Source organism: Triticum dicoccoides, chromosome 7A (genome assembly GCF_002162155.2).
Source record: "Triticum dicoccoides isolate Atlit2015 ecotype Zavitan chromosome 7A, WEW_v2.0, whole genome shotgun sequence".
NCBI lineage: Eukaryota > Viridiplantae > Streptophyta > Magnoliopsida > Poales > Poaceae > Triticum > Triticum dicoccoides.
This window is the reverse complement of record NC_041392.1, coordinates 724,919,909-724,931,997: the sequence shown is the minus strand read 5'-3', so window position 1 is coordinate 724,931,997 and position 12,089 is coordinate 724,919,909.

Below are 12,089 nucleotides of genomic sequence, written 5' to 3'. Positions count from 1 at the left end.
TTTTCTTTTGTTTTTTGCTTTAATTTTTAATTCTGTTTGGTTTTAGGTTAGCAAAATTATAAACTTTCTGTTAGTGCCATTAGTTTTAGAAAAATTATAAACTTTCTGTTAGTGCCATTAGTTTCAAATTTGAATAGTTAAAATTTGAATTCTTTGAAAATTGTTTGAATCACAAGTTTGTGATTAACTTACTAAAAAATGAGAATAGATGCGCTTATAGAGAAAATTCAACCTAAATTCATAGTAAATTTCTATGAATTTCAGAGAAATTCACTATGAATTTAAGTTAAAATTTTCTCTATTAGGGCATCTATTTTCACTTTGAGAGGAGCTCAACAAGGCAGAGAGGAAAGGGCTTATAAACCGGTGTGAGCCCCCTTCAGTTGGCGAGGTGGGACTAAACTCTGCCCGCAACAAGGACCAACCCTTTAGTCCTGGTTTGTGGCACAAACCGGGACTAATGGTCATGGGCCAGGGGCGAGGAGCAAAATTATAAACTTTCTGTTAGTGCCATTAGTTTTAGAAAGTTGAAAGTTGAAAGTTGGCATGGGCCAGGGACTAATGGTCATGGTATTACGAGGGCCGAACCATAAGACATGAAAGCATTTCAAATGAACTCTGAAAAAGTTGAAAGTTGGCATGGTATCATAATTTCACCCACATGGCATGTGCATGTACAAAACGGACAATGGTAGCATGTTTGTGTGTTACAAAGTTGGCATGTTATCATCATAATAGTTGCGGGAGAAAGTCTTCACTTTTTCTTCGGTTGTGTCATTTGCTTATTGCGCCGTAACCATGGATAATCATCATTGTTTATCAGGATGCTTGGGTCGGCCTTGACATTGAAGGGAGGAATTTCATGAAACTTTTCATAATCTTCAGACATGTCTGTCTTGCCGTCCACTCCCAGGATGTCCCTTTTTCCTGAAAGAACTATGTGGCACTTTGACTCATCGTATGATGTATTCGCTTCCTTATCTTTTCTTTTTCTCGGTTTGGTAGACATGTCCTTCACATAGATAACCTGTGCCACATCATTGGCTAGGACGAACGGTTTGTCAGTGTACCCAAGATTTTTCAGATCCACTGTTGTCATTCCGTACTATGGGTCTACCTGTACCCCGTCGCCTGATAGATTGACCCATTTGCACTTAAACAAAGGGACCTTAAAATCAGGTCCATAGTCAAGTTCCCATATGTCCACTATGTAACCATAATATGTGTCCTTTCCGCTCTCGGTTGCTGCATCAAAGCGGACACCGCTGTTTTGGTTGGTGCTCTTTTGATCTTGGGCAATCATGTAAAATGTATTCCCATTTATCTCGTATCCTTTGCAAGTCAATATAGTCAAAGATGGTCCCCTGGACAACAAGTACAACTCATCACAAACAGTGTTGTCACCTCTGAGACGTGTTTCCAACCAACTGCTGAAAGTCCTGATGTGTTCACATGTAATCCAGTCGTCGCACTGCTCCGGGTGTTTGGAGCGCAGACTGTTCTTGTGTTCATCGACATACGGGGTCACCAAGGTAGAGTTCTGTAGAACTGTGTAGTGTTCTTGAGACCAAGAATATCCGTCCCTGCATATTATTGAGTCTCTTCCAAGAGTGCCTTTTCCAGTCAGTCTCCCCTCATACCGCGATTTAGGGAGACCTATCTTCTTAAGGCCAGGAATGAAGTCAACACAAAACCCGATAACATCCTCTGTTTGATGGCCCATGGAGATGCTTCCTTCTGGCCTAGCACGGTTACGGACATATTTCTTTAGGACTCCCATGAACCTCTCAAAGGGGAACATATTGTGTAGAAATACAAGCCCCAGGATGACAATCTCGTCGACTAGATAAACTAGGACGTGTGTCATGATATTGAAGAAGGATGGTGGGAACACCAGCTCGAAACTGACAAGACATTGCGCCACATCACTCCTTAGCCTTGGTACGATTTCTAGATCGATCACCTTCTGAGAGATTGCATTGAGGAATGCACATAGCTTCACAATGGCTAATCGGACGTTTTTCAGTAGAAGCCCCCTCAATGCAACCGGAAGCAGTTGCGTCATAATCACGTGGCAGTCATGAGACTTTAGGTTCTGAAACTTTTTCTCTGGCATATTTATTATTCCCTTTATATTCGACGAGAAGCCAGTCGTGACCTTCATACTAAGCAGGCATTCAAAGAAGATTTCTTTCTCTTTTTTCGTAAGAGCGTAGCTGGTAGGACCTTTATACTGCTTCGGAGGCATGCCGTCTTTTTCGTGCAAACGTTGCAGGTCCTCCCGTGCCTCAGGTGTATCTTTTGTCTTCCCATACACGCCCAAGAAGCCTAGCACGTTCACGCAAAGGTTCTTCGTCACGTGCATCACGTCGATTGAAGAGCGGACCTCTAGGTCTTTCCAGTAGGGTAGGTCCCAAAATATAGATTTCTTCTTCCACATGGGTGTGTGTCCCTCAGCGTCATTCAGAACAGCTAGTCCACCGGGACCCTTTTCAAAGATTACGTAGTGTAAATCATTGACCATAGCAAGTACGTGATCACCAGTACGCATGGCGGGCTTCTTCCGGTGATCTGCCTCGCCTTTGAAATGCTTGCCTTTCTTTCGACATTGATGGTTGGTCGGAAGAAATCGACGATAGCCCAGGTACACATTCTTCCTGCATTTGTCCAGGATCTGGATCTGAGCTTGTCTCGGTTGACTTTTTGCCCCGAAACCCTAATTATTTTACTATGTTTGTCGTGTCGTATCTCCGCATCCGTAGCTCCGTTTTGGGCATATAGCATATCAAAATGTTCGCCTCAGAGAGCACATCATCTTATCTCATTGAATCATTTTCTTTTGAGTTCATCTTGATGCCCGAAATGCTGTTGGAAGAGTGCTATTTGAGATAATTGTCAGATCTGCTGCTCCAATTAGATATTTATCATTTTTGCCATGTTTAATGTGTGCATGATATGCCCCTGAGCTCTACATGTGTTTTGTTATATGCTTTGCCATCTATCCAGAGGTGCAACCCATGTATTTTTGTGATGTATGTGGTGACTAGCACAAGCTTGCAAAGTGGTGCATTCGTTAATGCTGATTTCAGGGACTTACATATTCCACTAAGTCCTTGATCTATTTATCTCAATATGCCATATGTTCATGTTGTTTCTTAGTGATCCGTGCCTCTTTGAGGATGATCGGTAAGGATGTTTTGTTAATCTTGTAGTGCTCTATCCGTCCATGTCTTTGTTTGCATTTATGGAGCACCCCAGCTTGAGTCAATCGAGCTCTACTTTTGCTATTTCGTGAATCTGGGCAGATTGTCTACTTGTTAGCGATTTTGCCGAGGATGTTGTAGTTGATCCGTGCATGCTATGTTATTGTTCTTGCCATGTCTACCTTGTATATTGTGTATTCTTGATGGGTGTATGCTTAGATTGTCATGACTTGCTCTGTAGTGAGTGCATCGAGCTCGTAAACATGCCTACTTGATATCTGTTTTTGCATGCTCCAGTCTCACTAAGTCTGAGAACTGATTATGTTTTTGCCATGTTCACATGCTTGAAATTGTATTTTCTGATCCCTTTTGGCTCAAGGTCACTAAGGGGCTTTTGTTAAGCTCTTTGAGTAGCTCCATGCCATGCTTTACTTTGCCATGTTCAGGCCTTGTAGCTTATAGTTTTCATGCTCCAAAGTGTGCTATCTGATCTGAAATTCCAGACAATTGTTAATTTCACTAAGTCTAAAATCTGTTTACCAATTGCATTTTTGCCATGCTTGTTTGAACCTGTTAATGGATGAATTGGTCGTAGCTCAGTGTTCATCTTTTGTTAAGCATCATGAATGGATCCCTACCATGTATTTTTTTGCCATGTTTGAGTGTTGTAGCATGTTCATCTTGTTGCATTTAGATGGCTACTTGATGTATATCGCAGACCGTTGTCATATTTGAATTGCTTGCCATTTCCAAACCGTGACTCCGATTCCGGTGATCTTTATATCGTTTTCAAGCGATTTCATCTCACCTTTCCAGTGGCACACTTGGATTTCCAAGTTGAGGCCAGGTTCAGTCATTCCTTGTCAAATCGTGCATATGCATCGCATATCGCATCCCGCATAGCATACCATGTTTGCATCATGATGTTTGAGCTTTGCGCGTGGTTGATTGTGCTCCGTTTGCTTGTTTGTCTTGTTTGGGTAAAGTCGGGAGACGAGTTCGCTAACGAGGAGCCCGTTGAGTTTGCTTTCGAGGATCCAGTCAACTCTGACAACTTTGCAGGCAAGATGATCATACCCTCGAAATCACTACTATCTTTGCTTTGCTAGATGCTCGCTCTTTTGCTATGCCTATGCTACGATGCCTACCACTTGCTTATCATGCCTCCCAAATTGCCATGTCAAACCTCTAACCCGCCATGTCCTAGCAAACCGTTGATTGGCTATATTACCGCTTTGCTCAGCCCCTCTTATAGCATTGCTAGTTGCAGGTGAAGATTGGAGACCGTTCCTTGTTGGAACATTCTTTACTTGTTAGGATATCATTATATTATCTTGTTATCTTAATGCATCTATATACTTGGTAAAGGGTGGAAGGCTCGGCCTTTTGCCTAGTGTTTTGTTCCACTCTTGCCGCCCTAGTTTCCGTCATATCGGTGTTATGTTCTCGGATTTTGCGTTCCTTACGCGGTTGGGTGATAATGGGAACCCCTTGATAGTTCGCCTTGAATAAAACTTTTCCAGCAATGCCCAACCTTGGTTTTACCATTTGCCACCTAGCCTTTTTTCCCTTGGGTTTCCGGAGACCGAGGGTCATCTTGTTTTAAACCCCCCGGGCCAGTGCTCCTCTGAGTGTTGGTCCACCTGTCAGCTGCCGGTGGCCACCAGGGGCAACTCTGGGCTGGCCTACCCGTACCTAGGACAATCTGAGTGTGCCCTGAGAAAGAGATATGTGCAGCTCCTATCGGGATTTGTCGGCACATTCGGGCGGTGTTGCTGGATTTGTTTTAACATGTCGAAGTGTCTCGTAGAACCGGGATACCGAGTCTGATCGGAATGTCTCGGGAGAAGGTCTATTCCTTCGTTGACCGTGAGAGCTTGTCATGGGCTAAGTTGGGACTCCCCTGCAGGGATTTGAACTTTTGAAAGCCGTGCCTGCGGTTATGGGCAGATGGGAATTTGTTAATGTCCGGTTGTAGATAACTTGAACCTTAACTTAATTAAAATGAAACAACTGTGTGAGTTACCATGATGGTCTCTTCTCGGCGGAGTCTGGGAAGTGAACACGGTGTTGGAGTAATGCTTTCCGCGGTTGTTCTCTAGTTACTCGTTCGCGCTTTGCCTTTCTCTTCTCGCTCTCTTTTGCGAACAGGTTAGCCACCATATATGCTAGTCGCTTGCTGCAGCTCCACATATTACCTTTCCTTACCTATAAGCTTAAATAGTCTTGATCGCGAGGGTGCGAGATTGCTGAGTCCATGTGGCTCACAGATTACTTCCAAACCAGATGCAGGGCCTGACGACTCCATTCTAGATGACGCGCTTGAGCTCAAGTGGGAGTTCGACGAGGACTCACGCCGTTACTATGTGTCTTTCCCTGATGATCAGTAGTGGTGCCCAGTTGGGACGATCGGGACCGTGTCGCATGTTGGGTTGATCTTTTATTTTGGCGCCGTAGTCGGGCCATGAGTGTTTGATTGATGTAATGCTATTTATGTACTTTGATTGACATGGCGAGTGTAAGCCAACTATGTTTCTCCCCTTTTATTATCTATATATTACATGGGATGTTGTGAAGATTGCCTAACTTGCGACATTGCTTTCAATGCGGTTATGCCTCTAAGTCGTGCCTCGACACGTAGGAGATATAGCCGCATCGAGGGCGTTACAAGTTGGTAATCAGAGCCTTCCCCGACCTTAGGAGCCCCATTGCTTGATCGTTTTTAGCGGCCGAGTTGTGTCTAGAAAATTGTTTTGAGTCATTTAGGAATTATATATCGGAGAGTTCAGGAATTCTTTTTACTCCCCAGTCTCCTCATCGCTCTGGTAAGGCATCCTGATGTAGAGTTTTGACTTTTCTCTTCTCAAATTTCACTAAAAAAATTTAGGATCACGCGGGTATCTTGGAATCGTTTCGATGGTTTTGTGACGAGAACATTGTTCTTGGTGCCTCCTGTCTTTAGGGATTGTGGCAGTGTCCCGGGGAGTTGAACTCCGAGGTGCTGTCGTCACAATTTTATCGTTGCAGTTCTGGAATACCTGAGTTTAGTACGCCGACATCGAAAATCTCTTTTATGCAGTTCGTTGGTGAGATAACCTCGATGCCACCCAGTACTGGGGCGGGAGTTCGGGAGTATTGCCATAACTTGTATAACGGATGCTTTTCGAAGGTTGAGGTAGGTGGTTTCCAAAGTTTTTCTCGGTTATGTGATGGATACAGCTTGATGTAGGACTTGCTAGATTTGGGTGAGATATTATGCTTCCCCTGTATCCCCAACACCTGATTGCATAACCGGAAAGGTTCGGGAGTTTCATAGGTGGGAATTCTTGTAGCTCTAGTTCTTCTTCCACGGATATTTGGTTTGAGATTGGGATTTCTTACCGAGTATTCGTTCTTGATCCGTACCTTGTTGATTTATTCCTCTACCTAAATTCTAAGTGGCTTCTCAATTTATGGATATGTGACCATTTCAAGTGGAATGCATTCGTTCTTTTGTTCGGATGTGAAGACTATATGTTGCAATTTCAACCCGCTTGATTCAGCTTCATTTTATCTGTCAATGTGCTAACGGTTGTCACCCTCTTCAGGATGGCTCCCGCTAAGAGCAGCAATCAGAATCAGAATCAGGATCCGCCACCACCTCCCCCTCCTCCGGAGGCATGGCAAACTGTGATGGCCGCAACCAATGCAAACACGCAGTTGATCATGCAAATTCTTCAAGAGCGCAATCAAGCGAACCAAGACAACCAAGGCAACAATCAGAATCACTTTGCTACACTCAACCAGTTCCTTGCTAACGGGCCAAAGACTTTCAGCAATTGTGTTGAGGCAACTGATGCTGACGATTGGCTTGTGGATCTGTGCAAGCATTTCGAGTGCAGTAATGTTAGGCCTGAGGACTTTGTCAAGTTCGCTTCCTTCCAACTCAAAGACCAAGCTGCAGAATGGTTCCAGCAGTACAAAGATTCCAGAGGAGGCCGTGTGATTACCTGGGATGAATTCCGTCAAGATTTCAAAGCTCATCATATTCCTCAGAGCGTGGTTGAAAGCAAGCGTGAGGAATTCCGCAACCTGAAGCAAGGCTCTTTGTCTGTCTATGACTACAACAAGTTGTTTCAGAAGCTCGCCCTCTTTGCTAAGCAGGACATCCCTGACGAGAAGAGCATGATATACCAGTTCAGGGGTGGTCTCAGAGAAGAAATCTAGCTAGCTCTTGTTCTCTTTGAGCCCTTGAGGTACGATGAGATCTACAACATGGCATTGAAGCAAGAGGCTGCTCAACTGAGGTGTGATGCTTCCAAGAAGCGAGTCAGGGATGCTACTCCTTCTTCCTCTACTCAAGTGGCCAAGCAGCAGAAGTATTGGCTTCCTCCTCCTCCGTTTCGTCAGCCGTATCAGCAGAAGAGCAAAGGTGGCAGTGGATCTTCCCACCCACCCAACCCTGGCTTTCAGAACAAGACTTCGTCTCAAGCTCCAAGATCGAGTGCTCCGTATCACCGTCCACTTTCAGAGGTCATGTGCAACAAGTGCCAACAGAAGGGTCACTATGCCAACAAATGCTTCAATCAGAGGCATCTCCCTCCTCCTCCTCCTGTGAGATCGGCAAGTACAGTTGTGGTCAAGCATAACCCCAAGCACGCCAAGGTCAATTTGATGAATGCAGCTCAGGTAGAGGACTCGTCAGATGTCATCATGGGTAACCTTCCTGTTAATGATATTCCTGCAAAAGTTCTTTTTGACACTTGTGCATCGCATTGTTTCATCTCAAGACCGTTTATATCTAGGCATGAATTGACTTCGCAAGTTTTGCCTAGTCCGTTAGCAGTTGTCTCTCCCGGTAAGCGCATGCATGTTGACTCCATCGTTCCGGATGTTACTATCACCTTGGGTGACTACAAGTTTCTGGCTTCTCCAACGGTTCTTGGTGACTCGGACATTGATCTTATTCTCGGAATGCATTGGCTTTCTAAGCACAAGGCTCAGCTTGATTGTGCAGCCAGGCAGATTCAATTGACTCATTCGTCTGAGTCTATAATTGTCTTTGCCGCTCGTGATGATACAATCCGTCTGTTTTCCCTCAATGAGAGGGGTGAACTGGATGCTATCTCGCAAATTCCAGTTGTTTGCGAATATCAAGACGTCTTTCCAGAAGAGCTTCCAGGAATGCCTCCGCACCGGCCAGTTGAATTTGTCATCGATCTTGAGCCTGGCACGGAACCAGTGTGCAAGCGTCCTTACAAACTCGAACCTGAAGAGTTGAAGCAGCTGAAGAAGCAACTCGATATTCAAGAGCGAATGGGTCTCATCCGACCTAGTTCCTCTCCGTGGGGTTGTGGTGTTCTTTTTGTGAAGAAGAAGGATGGAACGGACCGACTTTGTGTTGACTACCATCCATTGAACAAGAAGACTATCAAGAACAAGTACCCACTTCCCAACATCAATGAGCTGTTCGAACAACTCAATGGTGCCCAAGTATTCTCCAAGCTTGATCTCCGTATGGGTTATCACCAGATTCGAATCCGTGAGCAAGATATTCCCAAGACGGCTTTCAGGACAAGCTATGGTTCATATGAATACATTGTCATGTCTTTTGGCCTCGTCAACGCTCCTCCGACTTTCTCTCGCATGATGAACTTCATCTTCAACGCCTACACCAATGACTTCGTTTTGGTCTATCTCGACGACATTCTGGTCTTTTCGAAGAACAAGGAAGATCATGCAAAGCACTTGCATTTGGTGCTCGATAAGCTCAGGGAACATCAGTTCTACGCCAAGTTCTCAAAGTGCGAGTTTTGGCTCGATGAGGTTCTTTATCTTGGGCATATCATCTCTGCCAAGGGCATTGCGGTGAATCCTGAGAAGGTGTCTGCAATTGTGAATTGGGAACCACCTCAGAACGTGAAGCAACTCCGTAGCTTCCTCGGTCTCGCAAGCTACTATCGAAGATTCGTTGAAAACTTTTCAAAGATCGCGAAGCCTCTCTCAAATCTTCTCCAGAAGCACGTCAAGTACATTTGGTCTCCGAAGTGTGACATTGCTTTCAACACTTTGAAAGAGAAATTGGTCACTGCTCCAGTTCTGACTCCTCCTGATGAATCCAAACCGTACGAGGTCTTTTGCGATGCATCTCTCCAAGGTCTCGGTGCAGTGTTGATGCAAGAGAAGAAAGTAGTGGCTTATACCTCTCGCCAGTTGAAGATCAACGAGAAGAACTACCCCACTCATGACCTCGAGTTGGCGGCAGTTGTGCATGCTCTTTTGACTTGGAGACATCTCTTATTGGGAAGAAAAGTGGACATTTTCACTGACCACAAGAGTCTCAAGTACATCTTCACTCAGCCTAATCTCAACCTCAGGCAGACTCGATGGGTCGAAATGATTCAAGAGTATAATCCGAGTATCGAGTATACTCCAGGCAAGGCCAATGTGATTGCTGACGCATTGAGCAGGAAGGCTTATTGCAACAGTCTGATTCTCAAGCCTTATCAACCCGAGCTTTGTGAAGCTTTCCGCAAACTTAATCTGCAAGTTGTTCCTCAAGGTTTCCTCGCCAACCTTCAAGTCTCTCCTACCTTGGAAGACCAGATTCGCCAAGCTCAGCTTCTTGATGCTATGGTGAAAAAGGTGAAGATTGGGATTGCCAAGAGTCAACCCAAGTACAAGTGCTACCGCCTTGATGACAAGGGTACTCTCTTCTTCGAGGATCGTATTGTTGTGCCCAAAGGTGACCTTCGTAAAGTGATCATGAACGAGGCTCACAATTCTCTCCTCTCTATCCACCCTGGGAGCACGAAGATGTATCAGGACCTCAAGAAGGCTTATTGGTGGACTCGAATGAAGCGCGAGATTGCTCAGTTCGTGAATGAATGTGATGTCTGCAGAAGAGTGAAGGCAGAACACCAAAGGCCAGCTGGTCTCCTCCAACCTCTTGCCATTCCAGAATGGAAGTTTGACCACATTGAGATGGACTTCGTGACTGGGTTTCCAAAGTCCACGCGTGGCAATGATGCTATATTCGTTGTTATCGACAAACTCACTAAAGTGGCTCACTTTCTGCCTATCAAAGAGTCTATCACTGCAGCTCAATTGGCGGAGCTCTATACCTCTCGAATTGTCTCTCTGCACGGTATTCCACAAGTGATCTCTTCAGACCGTGGCAGCATCTTTACCTCCAAGTTTTGGGATTCTTTTCAGAAGGCCATGGGCACCAACATCCGCTTCAGCACAGCTTTCCATCCTCAAACTAGCGGTCAAGTCGAGCGTGTCAACCAGATTCTTGAAGATATGCTCAGGGCTTGTATGATCTCCTTCGGCATGAAGTGGGAGGATTGTCTTCCATATGCTGAATTCTCCTACAACAACAGTTTTCAAGCAAGTTCGGGCAAGGCCCCATTTGAAATTCTGTATGGCAGGAAGTGTCGTACCCCTCTCAACTGGTCTGAAACCGGTGAACGTCAGCTTCTCGGTAATGACTTAATCACAGAGGCAGAGGAAATATGCAAAGTCATTCGAGATAACCTCAAAGCAGCCCAATCCCGCCAGAAGAGCCACTATGATAGTAAGCACCGTGATTTGGCTTTTGAGATTGGAGATCATGTTTACCTCCGCGTCTCTCCTATGAAAGGTACTCGTCGCTTCAGCATCAAAGGGAAGCTTGCCCCTAGATACGTGGGACCTTTCAAGATCGTCAGCAAGAGAGGCGATCTCGCCTATCAACTCGAGCTTCCTTCAAACTTTGCAAATGTGCATGACGTGTTCCATGTCTCTTAGCTCTGCAAGTGCTTCAAGACTCCTGACCGCACCGTCAACTTCGAAGACATTGATCTCCAAGAAGATCTCTCTTATCGTGAGCACCCCGTTGCTATTCTTGAAGAGACTGAACGCAAGACTCGCAACAAGTCAATCAAATTCGTCAAAGTCAAGTGGTCACACCATTCCGACCGCGAAGCCACCTGGGAACGCGAGGATCACCTCCGTTCTGAGTACCCGGCATTCTTCCAGTCCTAGATCTCGGGACGAGATCCTTTCGTAGTGGTGGAGTGTTGTAACACTCCGGATATGATTTACCTAATATGTAATCCAACTCTTGCCGTTTCCGGCCTTAAGTTATTTTATTTTCTCGGTTCGGGTTTTTGTCTCCGTGTGTTGTTGTCGTTGTCATGCATCTCATATCATTTCATCATGTGCATTGCATTTGCATACATGTTCATCTCATGCATCCGAGCATTTTCCCCATTGTCCGTTTTGCATTCCGGCGCTCCGTTCTCCTCCGGTGGTCATTTCTACCTTTCTTTCGTGTGCGGGCGTTAAACATTTCCGGATTGGACCGAGACTTGCCAAGCGGCCTTGGTTTATTTCCGGTAGACCGCCTGTCAAGTTTCATACCATTTGGACTTTGTTTGATGCTCCAACGGTTAACCGAGGGACCAAAAAGGCCTCGTGTGTGTTGCAGCCCAACACCCCTCCAATATGGCCCAAAACCCACCTAAACCCTCTCCATCATCTAGAGCGTTCGATCACGATCGCGTGGCCGAAAACCGCACCTCATTTGGACTCTCCTAGCTCCCTCTATGTCTATAAATACACCACCCTCTCGAAATTCCGGATCCCCTCCTTCCAAACCCTAGATCCACCACCTCGCACCGCGTCGGACACGTCCGGTCCGGCCGGACGAAGTCGCGCCGCCGCCCCGCACCAGTGGCGTAGCGCCATGTGGCGCCCACAGACCCGCCGCCGCCAAGGCCCGCCGGGCCCGAGGAGAGCCCCCGAGGCCCGCGCGCCGGATCCGCCGCCTGCCTCCCTCATCGCCCGACCGCGCCGCCACTTCTCCTCCACCGCAGCGCACACGCCGGCGAACCCCCGTTTCGGCCGCCGCCCCGCGCCGGC